At 36.1% G+C, this 12,929-nt stretch overlaps 3 long non-coding RNA genes across 4 annotated transcripts; 1 reads left to right on the top strand and 2 right to left on the bottom strand.

Moving 5' to 3' along the window:
• Positions 1–479: 479 nt before the first annotated feature.
• On the bottom strand, positions 480–2,393 carry LOC132122620 (uncharacterized). Its single transcript, XR_009426411.1, has 4 exons — positions 2,297–2,393; positions 2,088–2,147; positions 1,718–1,777; positions 480–547 (listed from the first exon to the last, which is right to left on the bottom strand). It is a non-coding gene; the product is annotated as an uncharacterized LOC132122620 (long non-coding RNA).
• A 301-nt stretch (positions 2,394–2,694) lies between these two features.
• On the top strand, positions 2,695–8,669 carry LOC132122618 (uncharacterized). Its single transcript, XR_009426408.1, has 4 exons — positions 2,695–2,905; positions 4,821–4,903; positions 5,217–5,300; positions 7,838–8,669. It is a non-coding gene; the product is annotated as an uncharacterized LOC132122618 (long non-coding RNA).
• A 1,249-nt stretch (positions 8,670–9,918) lies between these two features.
• Positions 9,919–12,719, bottom strand: LOC132122619 (uncharacterized). 2 transcript variants are annotated; one of them, XR_009426409.1, is made up of 5 exons: positions 12,589–12,719; positions 11,737–11,758; positions 11,528–11,587; positions 11,157–11,216; positions 9,919–9,986 (listed from the first exon to the last, which is right to left on the bottom strand). It is a non-coding gene; the product is annotated as an uncharacterized LOC132122619 (long non-coding RNA). The 2 variants fall into 2 exon arrangements; XR_009426410.1 differs by having other exon boundaries at positions 11,157–11,213.
• Between the last annotated feature and the right edge of the window lie 210 nt (positions 12,720–12,929).

Below are 12,929 nucleotides of genomic sequence, written 5' to 3'. Positions count from 1 at the left end.
CTTTCACTTGCCCCTTCACAAAATCCACTTGTCCCGGACAAGCTGAAAAGCGTCGAGCCCTGCATTAGAAACTGAACATAGCTGGTTTCTAATTGTGAGTGAAAAGGTAGGGCTGAATTCAAGATTATAAGTAAATAACTTAAATTTATCTATGTTACTCCAGTAAGATGGTTTTTTGCAATCCATGGTACTGTGATATTAACACACACAGAAAATGCAGTGCACTAACCTGATAAGCCAAATGCAGTGGTTCTCAACTCAAGTTTTGGAAGACCCTTGCATTGCACATTTTGGATGTCTTTTACATGTGGTTTAACTCATCATATAATAGGATCCCCTTAACCCAACAGAGCATGCTAGATGAGACGGACATCCAGAATGTGTAGTGTTATAGGTCCCCAAGATTGGAATTCAGAAACAATGTTTAATATGCGTGACAAGGCGTAATGTCTAATAATTCTGTCACAATAAATACACATACCTTGGTTTTGATCAAGTGTGAACTGTGGATATCGTTGAGTGAGTGTGGTTGACTGTAGAGAACTTTCTGTGATTGGGGAAGCAATATAACAGGTAATGTAAGTTTTGTCATTGTGTTTAAAGTATTGGATCTAAATGTTTGCCTAGAAATAGCATGCAAAAGCTTAATAAATATGTGTGGTCACTTATTTTAGATAGTTTATCCATTTAATTCAACTAGTTGAAAATTTTTCTCTAATTCCAACCAGATGATAATTGTTGGATGAGGGTTGGAACTAAACTCATAAGAATGGCTAAAATGTCAATATTGAAAGTAAAAATATAAATTTGATCTGCCCAAAATTTAATGACATTAGTAGGGATATACCGGTTTCAGATTTTCATGTTGCGATTAATTACTAATGATTTATCACGGTATACGGTATTATCACAATATTGAAATTTAGTATTAAAAAATGGTTATAATGCAGTATAACAGGTTTAAAAACTTTTTTTCGTAAAAAGAAAAACTGAATATTTCAATAAAAATACAATAAAGCAATACAGAAAACTATATAAAGTTAAGGTTTTACACAGATTAAAGTGCAAAAGAACTATAAAGACCAATAGGTATTACGGTTGCACTTTTTTTACAGTACGTGTACTAACACGTACTTATAGTGTACTTAGATAACAAAAATAACAATTTATTTCAACTGCTATTCTTCCCGAGTTACATCTTTTGCCATTTTGGAGAGTACCCAAGAGCGTAATCGATGTAATCAGCACATGAACATGCATAATTAGCATTCGTGTCAGCGTGCGTATGTAAGAATTGTTGAATACATTGTTATTTTTGTTTTCTTTGCAAAACTGAAGTTGAGCCACTGATGCCACATGGACTGTTTTACCCATGTCTTTACTGCGTTTCTGGACCTGCATTACAGTTGAGTTGTTGTCTACGGGAGGGTCAGAGAGCTGTCAGGTTTCATCGAAAAATATTAATTTGTGTTTCGAAAATAGAAATGACGTGGAGGGTGAGTAATTAATGACAGATTTAAAATTTTTGGGTGAACTATCCCTTTAAAAATGTGAATTCCTGATATCAAAAATCAATTGTTATGATGAAACTGGCAAATCAGAGATGCAGGATGCTAATATTTATGTATGTAAGAATCTCTTTACTAACTTGCTCCATAATGTTGTTGTAATTGATCTAAACCCAAATACTGGGTGGTCATTTAAAATATATACTTACAAAGTCAAAGACGTTCTCAAGATGTGGCTCTTAAAAGAGCCGTTGTGGTGTATGTAGCTGCTGTAGACAAACAAAAAAAAGAGAAAATGAAGAATGCATTTAAATGAGATGTCTGTACACGTTAAAATGTTTTCACTTTCATCAGTGATTATTGATTAATTAGGATGTTATGATGAATCTGGCAAATCAGATGCAGGATGCTAGTTTTGTTTCCATTTCATTCACACATGCATTTAATATATATATTTTTTATTCCTTTATTTATGTATTCCTTTAATGTCTTCATTAAGACATTACTAACATGCTGCATGATGTTGTTGTAATTGATCTAAACCCAAATAATGGGTGGTCATTTAAAATATTAACTTACAAAGTCAAAGACGTTCTCAAGATGTGGCTCTTAAAAGAGCCGTTGTGGTGTATGTAGCTGCTGTAGACAAACAAAAAAAGAGAGAAAAAGAAGAACGCATACGAGTGAGATATGTCTGTACACATTAAAATGTTTTCACTTTCATCAGTGATTATTGATTAAACATGTTGTGATAAATCTGGCAAATAAGAAATGACATTGACTCTTACAACAATAAGACGGCAATCGACACTGAAAAAGAGAGAGAAGATAATATCACTGGAGGTTACTCTATTAAATCCCAAAGTTTATAAAGTCTCTGATGGATATGTATAATATTATTTGATAAAGCATGATAAGAAGAAGAATGCAGAGCGATGTTTCTGATGAGACCTTACAGCCCACTAACAAATAAGCCACGGTAAAAATGCATTTTCATTCTTGTGAATCACCGATTTCTATAAAGGTGTCAAGGCTTATGAGTTCTCTCTCTTTCTCTCTCTCGCTTTCGCCCTCGCTCTAAGTGCACGCGCCAGCGTGTTAGAGAGAGGGTTTACGCGCTCGCAGTTAAACCTGACAACGCACTACTTTCTAACGATGCTGTCAACAGGCAAAAAAAAAAGATCTCTGTTCAGAGATTGTGTTCTCTGATGGATTGTACAGAAAATGTAATGTTAATAAACCTAGTGTTATTAATTTGCAGTGTATGTGTTTACTGCATGTGTTTATGAATGTTCTTTTACCTTGAAAGTTAGATGGGTGTTCACCCCAAGCATCCTCTTGCTCATTTTCATTGGACAAGCTCACTGGAACAGCTGGAGTTAAGAAAGGTGAAGTTGGTAAGTTGTATTTGCTACAATGACAATGCATGACACTGATACAATATGGGCTAGATTTACTAACGGCTTGCATCAGCCAAACCTTCTTTTGGTGTTAAAATAGTACTGTCAGGATTTACTAAAGAGGCGCAGTAAAGAATTAGTGCTGAAAAGATGTGGACAGTTGTTTTTGCGTTAAACCTTGAATATGCATTTGTAGTAGTTTTCCTTTGAGACACAAAATTTATGGGAGGTGAGTATTAAGATGAATCACGCATTGATTTAATAACATTTGTGCTCTTCAAATTATTTGTATTTGATAAATTTTTAATACCCAAAAAAGGCATGTCTTAAAGCAGGCGGTAATTTGCGCTGCTCTTGGTAGATTGCACTGGTTATTGTGGGAATGATCTGGCTTCGTCTGTTCTTTAAAGTTTGCATTGTCAGTAAATCACACGCATAATTTTCCCTCCCATCGGCACATTTATGGAATTGCGCTCTAATGCTAATTTGGTCTGTTTAGTAAATCTGGCTCAAGGGCTCCTAAAGGGGTCATATAATGTGATTTCTATTTCTCCTTTTCTTCAGTGTGTTATGTAGGTATTTGTACATGTATAAGATCTAAAGAGTTACAAAGCTTAAAGTCTCCCACTAAAGGATTTATTCTATCTAAAAGATAAGGCTGATCCATACCATGCTAAACGGCTCATTCAAATACGCCCCCACACATTTACGTCAAGATGTGTTCACTCAAAAAAAAGGTGTGGTTTCAGGAACTGCAGTTAGTGTTGAAGCAGTCATGTCAGGGAGACGCTTTGTGTTTCTAGGCAAAAGCAAAAGCACTTTATGTGGACTTCCGAAAGTAGATGCAATGAAGATTCATTGTTAAGATTTATTTACAACAGAACAACCCAGATGTTCAAATTTGTACAACACATTTAATGGATGACAGTTTTGTGAACCTAGGAGAGTACAAGGCTGGCTGTGCACAAAGGCTATTCCAAAAAAAAAAAAAAAAAAAGGTAAATTCCGACTTTGCTATGACGATCTTTGCAACGATTGTATTGTAAAATGCGCTACACAAATAAACTTGAATTGAATCTGGTGCTTATTCTGAATCGCTACTTTTAAGTATGTTTTCTTAATAGTTTAAGTGTTTGCTATTGACTGTTCAAATGCGCAGTTTTGCGCAGCGTAGAGTAACGTGTTGTGTGATTAGGTGTGTGTGTGAGGGTAACATCACAGCAGAGTAAACAGATTGTCAGAAATCATAGCACATAAGCTGTCTTAACCGTGGCTTGTGTACTGCATCATCACTGTGTCTGTCACACGACTCTGTTGCCCTTTCGGGCTTGAACTGATGGTAAAACTAAAGACATTATTAACAGTCTTGATATTTACTTTGAAAGATGAAGCTCGCGATTATGGAAAGGGGCGTTGCATTTCCGACGAGTGCTTGCGGTGTTCAGCCAATAACAATGTATTGGGTAAGTTGGCTAATCAGAGCAGCCTGTGCTTGTCGGAAGGAGGGACTTTGTTGAAAATGAGGTTTTTGAGAGAGGCGGGACATAGAGGAACTACAATAATGTACAGTATTTGAAAAATGTTTTTTGAATATTAAAGCGTCTCAACATATTCTGTTACACCAAATATACAAAATAATGGTCTTTAAAATAGCATATGACCCCTTTTAGTGATACCCTAGTAATGACTGAAATTGACATTTTTATTTATTTATTTATTTTTACTTTGCATTCTTCTTTGTTGTGTGGTTGATGGTCTTTGGTCTTGAGAGAGTCTTAAGGCAGAGAATTTGTTCTCTAATTAGAAAAAGTGAAAAAAAATTGTATTAGGTTGTGTTAGGCCACGACTCATTTGCAATTGTGTTTTTGATTTCCTCCATATACTAATTAATGTTTTTTACCTTGAGTGATAGATGGGTGTTCTTCCCAAGTTTCCAGTTGGAGGTCTGCATGAGAGAAGCTCTCTGTTAAATGAGCTTAATTGACATTACAAAAGGTACCCATTCTGCTGCTGCTGAATTGTGCTCTCTATTTCTTTGTATTTTAGCTTATTTAGCTTTACATTTTTGCTTTAAACAAGCACATTTTCTATAGTACACCTACATGAAATCCTACAGTACTTACCAAAAGTGAGTCATACAACTTACGCTGTGTTCTTTCTTGCTTGGAACTTGAAGGTCTCAGCAAAGAAAATGCATTATCTGATGGATTGTACATAACATGCTGAATTACCTTATGTGTGTACAGTAATTGTCCTTTTTGTTTTCTTTTACCAAACACTAATTGTTTTTTTTTACCTTGAATGTCAGGTGAGTGTTCACCCCAAGCATCTTGTGGCTCATCTGCCTGGGAGAAGCTCATGGGAACATCTGGAGCTGAGAATGATGGAACTGGTAAATTTAAATAATTTTACATGACACATTCATTTTAATGGCTGGTTTTTATTCATTAAAGTGTCTTGCAACTTCTGACATCAGGCAGAATAAGCACATGACTAAACATCTACAGTGTGTGCATAATTATTATGCATGTATATATCTGATAAAAAAAAATCCAAGTATTTTGCCAATTACAAACCATAATAACCCATAACCACAAGCTGAAGTGTCATAAATGAAGACTGATTTAAAAGAAAAAAAGTTTTATGGATGGGTTTCATGGATAGGATAAAGATAGGTTAAGAGTGACTCTTGAGGTATCACCACTAGTTCAAGTAAGCTTCAATTTTGCAATTGCTATAGTGTTGCATCTTTCTCCTGGGCATTTAAAGGGGTCATATGACATTGCTAAAAAGAACATTGTTGCATAATTGGTGCAATTCAATGTGTTTATGTGGTTTACATTTTTCACATAATGTACATTATTGTTGCTCCACGCTGCACACATCTGTATTAAATGGGATGAACTACAACTTAACCACTGATTTCTAGTCATGTCCTCTTTTGGAAGGCCAAAAAAATTAGTTTTGCTTTCAAAACAAAACACACAGTGACTCCACAACATGGTAGCGACGGCAACAGCGAGTATGAAAATTATGCCTTCTTTATTTGTGTGAACATTTGGGCGGCGTTATGCAAATCTTCCCACATACAGTCGTGGCCAAAAGTTTTGAGAATTACATAAATATTAGTTTTCAAAAAGTTTGCTGCTAAACTGCTTTTAGATCTTTGTTTCAGTTGTTTCTGTGATGTACTGAAATATAATTACAAGCACTTCATACGTTTCAAAGGCTTTTATCGACAATTACATGACATTTATGCAAAGAGTCAGTATTTGCAGTGTTGGCCCTTCTTTTTCAGGACCTCTGCAATTCTGGGCATGCTCTCAATCAACTTCTGGGCCAAATCCTGACTGATAGCAACCCATTCTTTCATAATCACTTCTTGGAGTTTGTCAGAATTAGTGGGTTTTTGTTTGTCCACCCGCCTCTTGAGGATTGACCACAAGTTCTCAATGGGATTAAGATCTGGGGAGTTTCCAGGCCATGGACCCAAAATTTCAACATTCTGTTCCCCGAGCCACTTAGTTATCACTTTTGGCTTATGGCACGGTGCTCCATCGTGCTGGAAAATGCATTGATCTTCACCAAACTGTTGTTGGATTGTTGGAAGAAGTTGCTGTTGGAGGGTGTTTTGGTACCATTCTTTATTCATGGCTGTGTTTTTGGGCAGAATTGTGAGTGAGCCCACTCCCTTGGATGAGAAGCAACCCCACACATGAATGGTGTCAGGATTATTTACTGTTGGCATGACAGAGGACTGATGGTAGCGCTCACCTTTTCTTCTCCGGACAAGCCTTTTTCCAGATGCCCCAAACAATCGGAAAGGGGCTTCATCGGAGAATATGACTTTGCCCCAGTCCTCAGCAGTCCATTCACTATACTTTCTGCAGAAGATCAATCTGTCCCTGAAGTTTTTTTGGAGAGAAGTGGCTTCTTTGCTGCCCTTCTTGACACCAGGCCATCTTCCAGAAGTCTTGGCCTCACTGTGCGTGCAGATGCGCTCATACCTGCCTGCTGCCATTCCTGAGCAAGCTCTGCACTGGTGGCACTCCGATCCCGCAGCTGAATCGTCTTTAGGAGACCATCCTGGCGCTTGCTGGACTTTCTTGGACGCCCTGAAGCCTTCTTTACAAGAATTGAACCTCTTTCCTTGAAGTTCTTGATGATCCTATAAATTGTTGATTTAGGTGCAATCTTAGTAGCCACAATATCCTTGCCTGTGAAGCCATTTTTATGCAACGCAATGATGGCTGCACGCGTTTCTTTGCAGGTCACCATGGTTAACAATGGAAGAACAATGATTTCAAGCATCACCCTCCTTTTAACATGTCAAGTCTGCCATTCTAACCCAATCAGCCTGACATAATGATCTCCAGCCTTGTGCTCGTCAACATTCTCACCTGAGTTAACAAGACGATTACTGAAATGATCTCAGCAGGTCCTTTAATGACAGCAATGAAATGCAGTGGAAAGGTTTTTTTGGGATTAAGTTAATTTTCATGACAAAGAAGGACTATGCAATTCATCTGATCACTCTTCATAACATTCTGGAGTATATGCAAATTGCTATTATAAAAACTTAAGCAGCAACTTTTCCAATTTCCAATATTTATGTAATTCTCAAAACGTTTGGCCACGACTGTACTGACATAGACGTGGGGGCATGTTAGAACATTTTAGGAGGGTGTGGTTTACTTTCTCTTTGGATTTGAAACTTTGCAACTTTACAGATCTTCTTTATGCACCAAGAGCTTGTAACGCTCCAAAGAGAGAGGAAAAAATGAAATCGTATCATATGACCCCTTTAAAAATTGTAAACTTGTGAGTTAAATCTCTTTTTTGGCCAATTTTACCTGTAAAAGACCCACCCTGTTATGGAGTCAGACTTTTGAGTTGTCATAAATGCTGTGAATTTATTTGTGTTTACAGTACTCATGTAGAGCCTGTTACCTTGACAGCTGGGGAAAGTCTCAAAACGGGCCTGCTGTGGCTTCTCCATGGCCCTTTGGTGGTGATGAACAAGTGCTGTTGAAAGAATTGATATGTAGATGTTATGTCTGCCTCCCAAAACAAGATTTTGTACTACACAAAGCCTTACTAAAGCTTGAAATTGCTATCGCTTCTAATTGGCAACCAAATGTTTATTATTAAATCATCCTTAGTATGTAAATCCTCAAGTTATGAATGTAATGATAGTAGTTCTGTCCAAACTGTTAAAATAGCAACAGAATTGGGTAAGGCTGAAAAAGAAAAGTGATGTAAACCAACAAGTCACGAGAGCCTGTGCTATACATTGATCTTACCATGGCTAAGGAACATTCTTGAGCATGGAACAAAACATCCACAAATATCAGTTATCTAAATTTAAAACTCACAATTGCTGAAAGAGTTCACTGCTTTGCTTGTTGTAAGCAGAGGTCGTACAACAGGACCTGAAAAAAAATAGCACTCAGCAGTCACACACTATTATGTCTTAGTCATTTAACTGTTTTATTGTATTTTTACCTTTTGTCTTGATGTAATTTATAGGTGCTGGAGGATTTGGTGCAGGCGGGACTTTTGGTGCGGGCTGGATTTTTGGTGTAGGTGGATTTTTGTCTCTATTCATTTTAATTTTTTTGTTGGGGGTTTCATGAAGCTCATCATCTGATGAGAATGTTTTCTTTCTAAGAGCAAAATCAGGGAATTAGATTATTTTACAAAAATGGATTATATAGGTAATAAACTAGCATGTTTGTCAATTAAAAAAAATCAAAAACAAAAAAAAGCAATAAATACACTGTCATTTCCTTTTCCAATTCAAACTGCAAAAAGGGTGCATACTACTTTCTGTGTTCTATATACAGGTTTTCTGACACCGTACAATAACCCAGGTTGGTTAGGAAAAGGCCAAAATATAAAAAAAAGAAGCTCTTCTTATTTGAATGTGGCAAAAAAAATTGGCAAAATTGACCCTTTGCAGGAAGTTTGATTGACAGGCAGGCTGACCAATCATATCGCTGAATCTGTGATTAAACCAGACCGGAGAAAAATGACCGGATTAACGTTGGTGGACTAAAATAATTTTTGTATAGACTTTGTTAAATAGGGGTGCACGATATATATCGGCCGATGATTAATGCACATCTCTTCAGTAAAGCCGGTTCTCTAATCAGCGGTAAATTCCATCAGGTGCGTGATTTCACATAGAGCAGCTATTACTACACAGAGCCATTGTTAACTGAGAAGCTGCACAAATCCACGCTCATTATATGCTAGGATTCTGTGATCAACGGCTCTGTGTAAAAACAGCTGCTCTATGTGAAATCACGCACCTGATGGAATTAGAATATTTATCTTTTTTTCTACCGAAGTATGTTTGTTAACATTGGTTTCTTTGTGTGTGCTGTTGCGCTTATAGTTTTGATTTGATCCACGAGTCAGACAGGCTGTACGAGCCTCAACTGACGTGACCTTAACCAGAGTTTACACTGAAAGTAATACAATCAGAGTCATTCTCGCCAAAGTTTCCGTGCTGCCCTAGTTATTGTTTATTAAAATTTTAATGAGGTTAATTGTCCTATCGGTCAAGTACAATTCTTTCACTTGCCCCTTCACAAAATCCACTTGTCCCGGACAAGCTGAAAAGCGTCGAGCCCTGCATTAGAAACTGAACATAGCTGGTTTCTAATTGTGAGTGAAAAGGTAGGGCTGAATTCAAGATTATAAGTAAATAACTTAAATTTATCTATGTTACTCCAGTAAGATGGTTTTTTGCAATCCATGGTACTGTGATATTAACACACACAGAAAATGCAGTGCACTAACCTGATAAGCCAAATGCAGTGGTTCTCAACTCAAGTTTTGGAAGACCCTTGCATAGAATCCCCTTAACCCAACAGAGCATGCTAGATGAGACGGACATCCAGAATGTGTAGTGTTATAGGTCCCCAAGATTGGAATTCAGAACCAATGTTTAATATGCGTGACAAGGCGTAATGTCTAATAATTCTGTCACAATAAATACACATACCTTGGTTTTGATCAAGTGTGAACTGTGGATATCGTTGAGTGAGTGTGGTTGACTGTAGAGAACTTTCTGTGATTGGGGAAGCAATATAACAGGTAATGTAAGTTTTGTCATTGTGTTTAAAGTATTGGATCTAAATGTTTGCCTAGAAATAGCATGCAAAAGCTTAATAAATATGTGTGGTCACTTATTTTAGATAGTTTATCCATTTAATTCAACTAGTTGAAAATTTTTCTCTAATTCCAACCAGATGATAATTGTTGGATGAGGGTTGGAACTAAACTCATAAGAATGGCTAAAATGTCAATATTGAAAGTAAAAATATAAATTTGATCTGCCCAAAATTTAATGACATTAGTAGGGATATACCGGTTTCAGATTTTCATGTTGCGATTAATTACTAATGATTTATCACGGTATACGGTATTATCACAATATTGAAATTTAGTATTAAAAAATGGTTATAATGCATTATAACAGGTTTAAAAACTTTTTTTTCGTAAAAAGAAAAACTGAATATTTAAATAAAAATACAATAAAGCAATACAGAAAACTATATAAAGTTAAGGTTTTACACAGATTAAAGTGCAAAAGAACTATAAAGACCAATAGGTATTACGGTTGCACTTTTTTACAGTACGTGTACTAACACGTACTTATAGTGTACTTAGATAACAAAAATAACAATTTATTTCAACTGCTATTCTTCCCGAGTTACATCTTTTGCCATTTTGGAGAGTACCCAAGAGCGTAATCGATGTAATCAGCACATGAACATGCATAATTAGCATTCGTGTCAGCGTGCGTATGTAAGAATTGTTGAATACATTGTTATTTTTGTTTTCTTTGCAAAACTGAAGTTGAGCCACTGATGCCACATGGACTGTTTTACCCATGTCTTTACTGCGTTTCTGGACCTGCATTACAGTTGAGTTGTTGTCTACGGGAGGGTCAGAGAGCTGTCAGATTTCATCGAAAAATATTAATTTGTGTTTCGAAAATAGAAATGACGTGGAGGGTGAGTAATTAATGACAGATTTAAAATTTTTGGGTGAACTATCCCTTTAAAAATGTGAATTCCTGATATCAAAAATCAATTGTTATGATGAAACTGGCAAATCAGAGATGCAGGATGCTAGTATTTATGTATGTAAGAATCTCTTTACTAACTTGCTCCATGATGTTGTTGTAATTGATCTAAACCCAAATACTGGGTGGTCATTTAAAATATATACTTACAAAGTCAAAGACGTTCTCAAGATGTGGCTCTTAAAAGAGCCGTTGTGGTGTATGTAGCTGCTGTAGACAAACAAAAAAAAGAGAAAATGAAGAATGCATTTAAATGAGATGTCTGTACACGTTAAAATGTTTTCACTTTCATCAGTGATTATTGATTAATTAGGATGTTATGATGAATCTGGCAAATCAGATGCAGGATGCTAGTTTTGTTTCCATTTCATTCACACATGCATTTAATATATATATTTTTTTATTCCTTTATTTATGTATTCCTTTAATGTCTTCATTAAGACATTACTAACATGCTGCATGATGTTGTTGTAATTGATCTAAACCCAAATAATGGGTGGTCATTTAAAATATTAACTTACAAAGTCAAAGACGTTCTCAAGATGTGGCTCTTAAAAGAGCCGTTGTGGTGTATGTAGCTGCTGTAGACAAACAAAAAAAGAGAGAAAAAGAAGAACGCATACGAGTGAGATATGTCTGTACACATTAAAATGTTTTCACTTTCATCAGTGATTATTGATTAAACATGTTGTGATAAATCTGGCAAATAAGAAATGACATTGACTCTTACAACAATAAGACGGCAATCGACACTGAAAAAGAGAGAGAAGATAATATCACTGGAGGTTACTCTATTAAATCCCAAAGTTTATAAAGTCTCTGATGGATATTTATAATATTATTTGATAAAGCATGATAAGAAGAAGAATGCAGAGCGATGTTTCTGATGAGACCTTACAGCCCACTAACAAATAAGCCACGGTAAAAATGCATTTTCATTCTTGTGAATCACCGATTTCTATAAAGGTGTCAAGGCTTATGAGTTCTCTCTCTTTCTCTCTCTCGCTTTCGCCCTCGCTCTAAGTGCACGCGCCAGCGTGTTAGAGAGAGGGTTTACGCGCTCGCAGTTAAACCTGACAACGCACTACTTTCCATACAATTGTGAATAATGAAGATATTATTAAGAATAATTGTATGATTGGTCTCTTAAAGTAAAGTTAACATGACATAACTCTAAAATGAAAGAGCGTCTCTCAAACGGAGCGGATTGGCTCTATCAGCAATGACGTCACACGGATGTAACGGCATTTCGGTGTTTAACGGCGCTGATGAGCGGACTGTAACGATATATTAAACGACGGAAAATCGTCTTTGTGAAATGTGATACATTTAACGGAAAAGAAAAATTTCTATTAAGTCCAATTTTTATTACAATTTAACTGGTTTCATGAGTGAAAACCCCTGCTATTTATTTTAGTAGTATAACCCTCAGAAAAACGAACTGTTCCCTCAGACAGATTGTTATTATAATTAAAATGTATTACTTTCTTTCTTCATAGTTTTAAATGTCCTTTACTTTTGTTGTCGGTCCATACTTTTAAAAAGTCATTTAACTAAATAGGTTAAGTAAAAAGTAATTTACCTCAGGAAAACGCACTGCTGGGGATGTCACTCAAAGTGGAGTCAGGCTGTGCGCGCGGTGGGCACAGACCCCGGCTTATATAAGCCCGCTGCCCGGTTTCGCGGGCTTGGCACGCGAGTAAGAATTTAAGTTTTAAGAAAAATATATATATATTTTTTTTTTTTTTATGTACAATGATATAATGACACACTGCGTTAACTTTGCATTAAAAATAATAATAATGATAATAGTGTTTTCCTATTATATTCAAAGCAATGGTGTTGCAAAAATATAAGACATATAATTTTTTGTTTTGTTTTAATTCTTTCTTTTCCTCCCAGTCTGAGAGTTCCTCTTTGTTA

The sequence above is a fragment of the Carassius carassius genome, chromosome 40 (genome assembly GCF_963082965.1).
Source record: "Carassius carassius chromosome 40, fCarCar2.1, whole genome shotgun sequence".
Classification (NCBI taxonomy): Eukaryota; Metazoa; Chordata; class Actinopteri; order Cypriniformes; family Cyprinidae; genus Carassius; species Carassius carassius.
The sequence above is the reverse complement of the archived record's forward strand: the minus strand, read 5'-3'. Positions and strand labels throughout refer to the sequence as shown.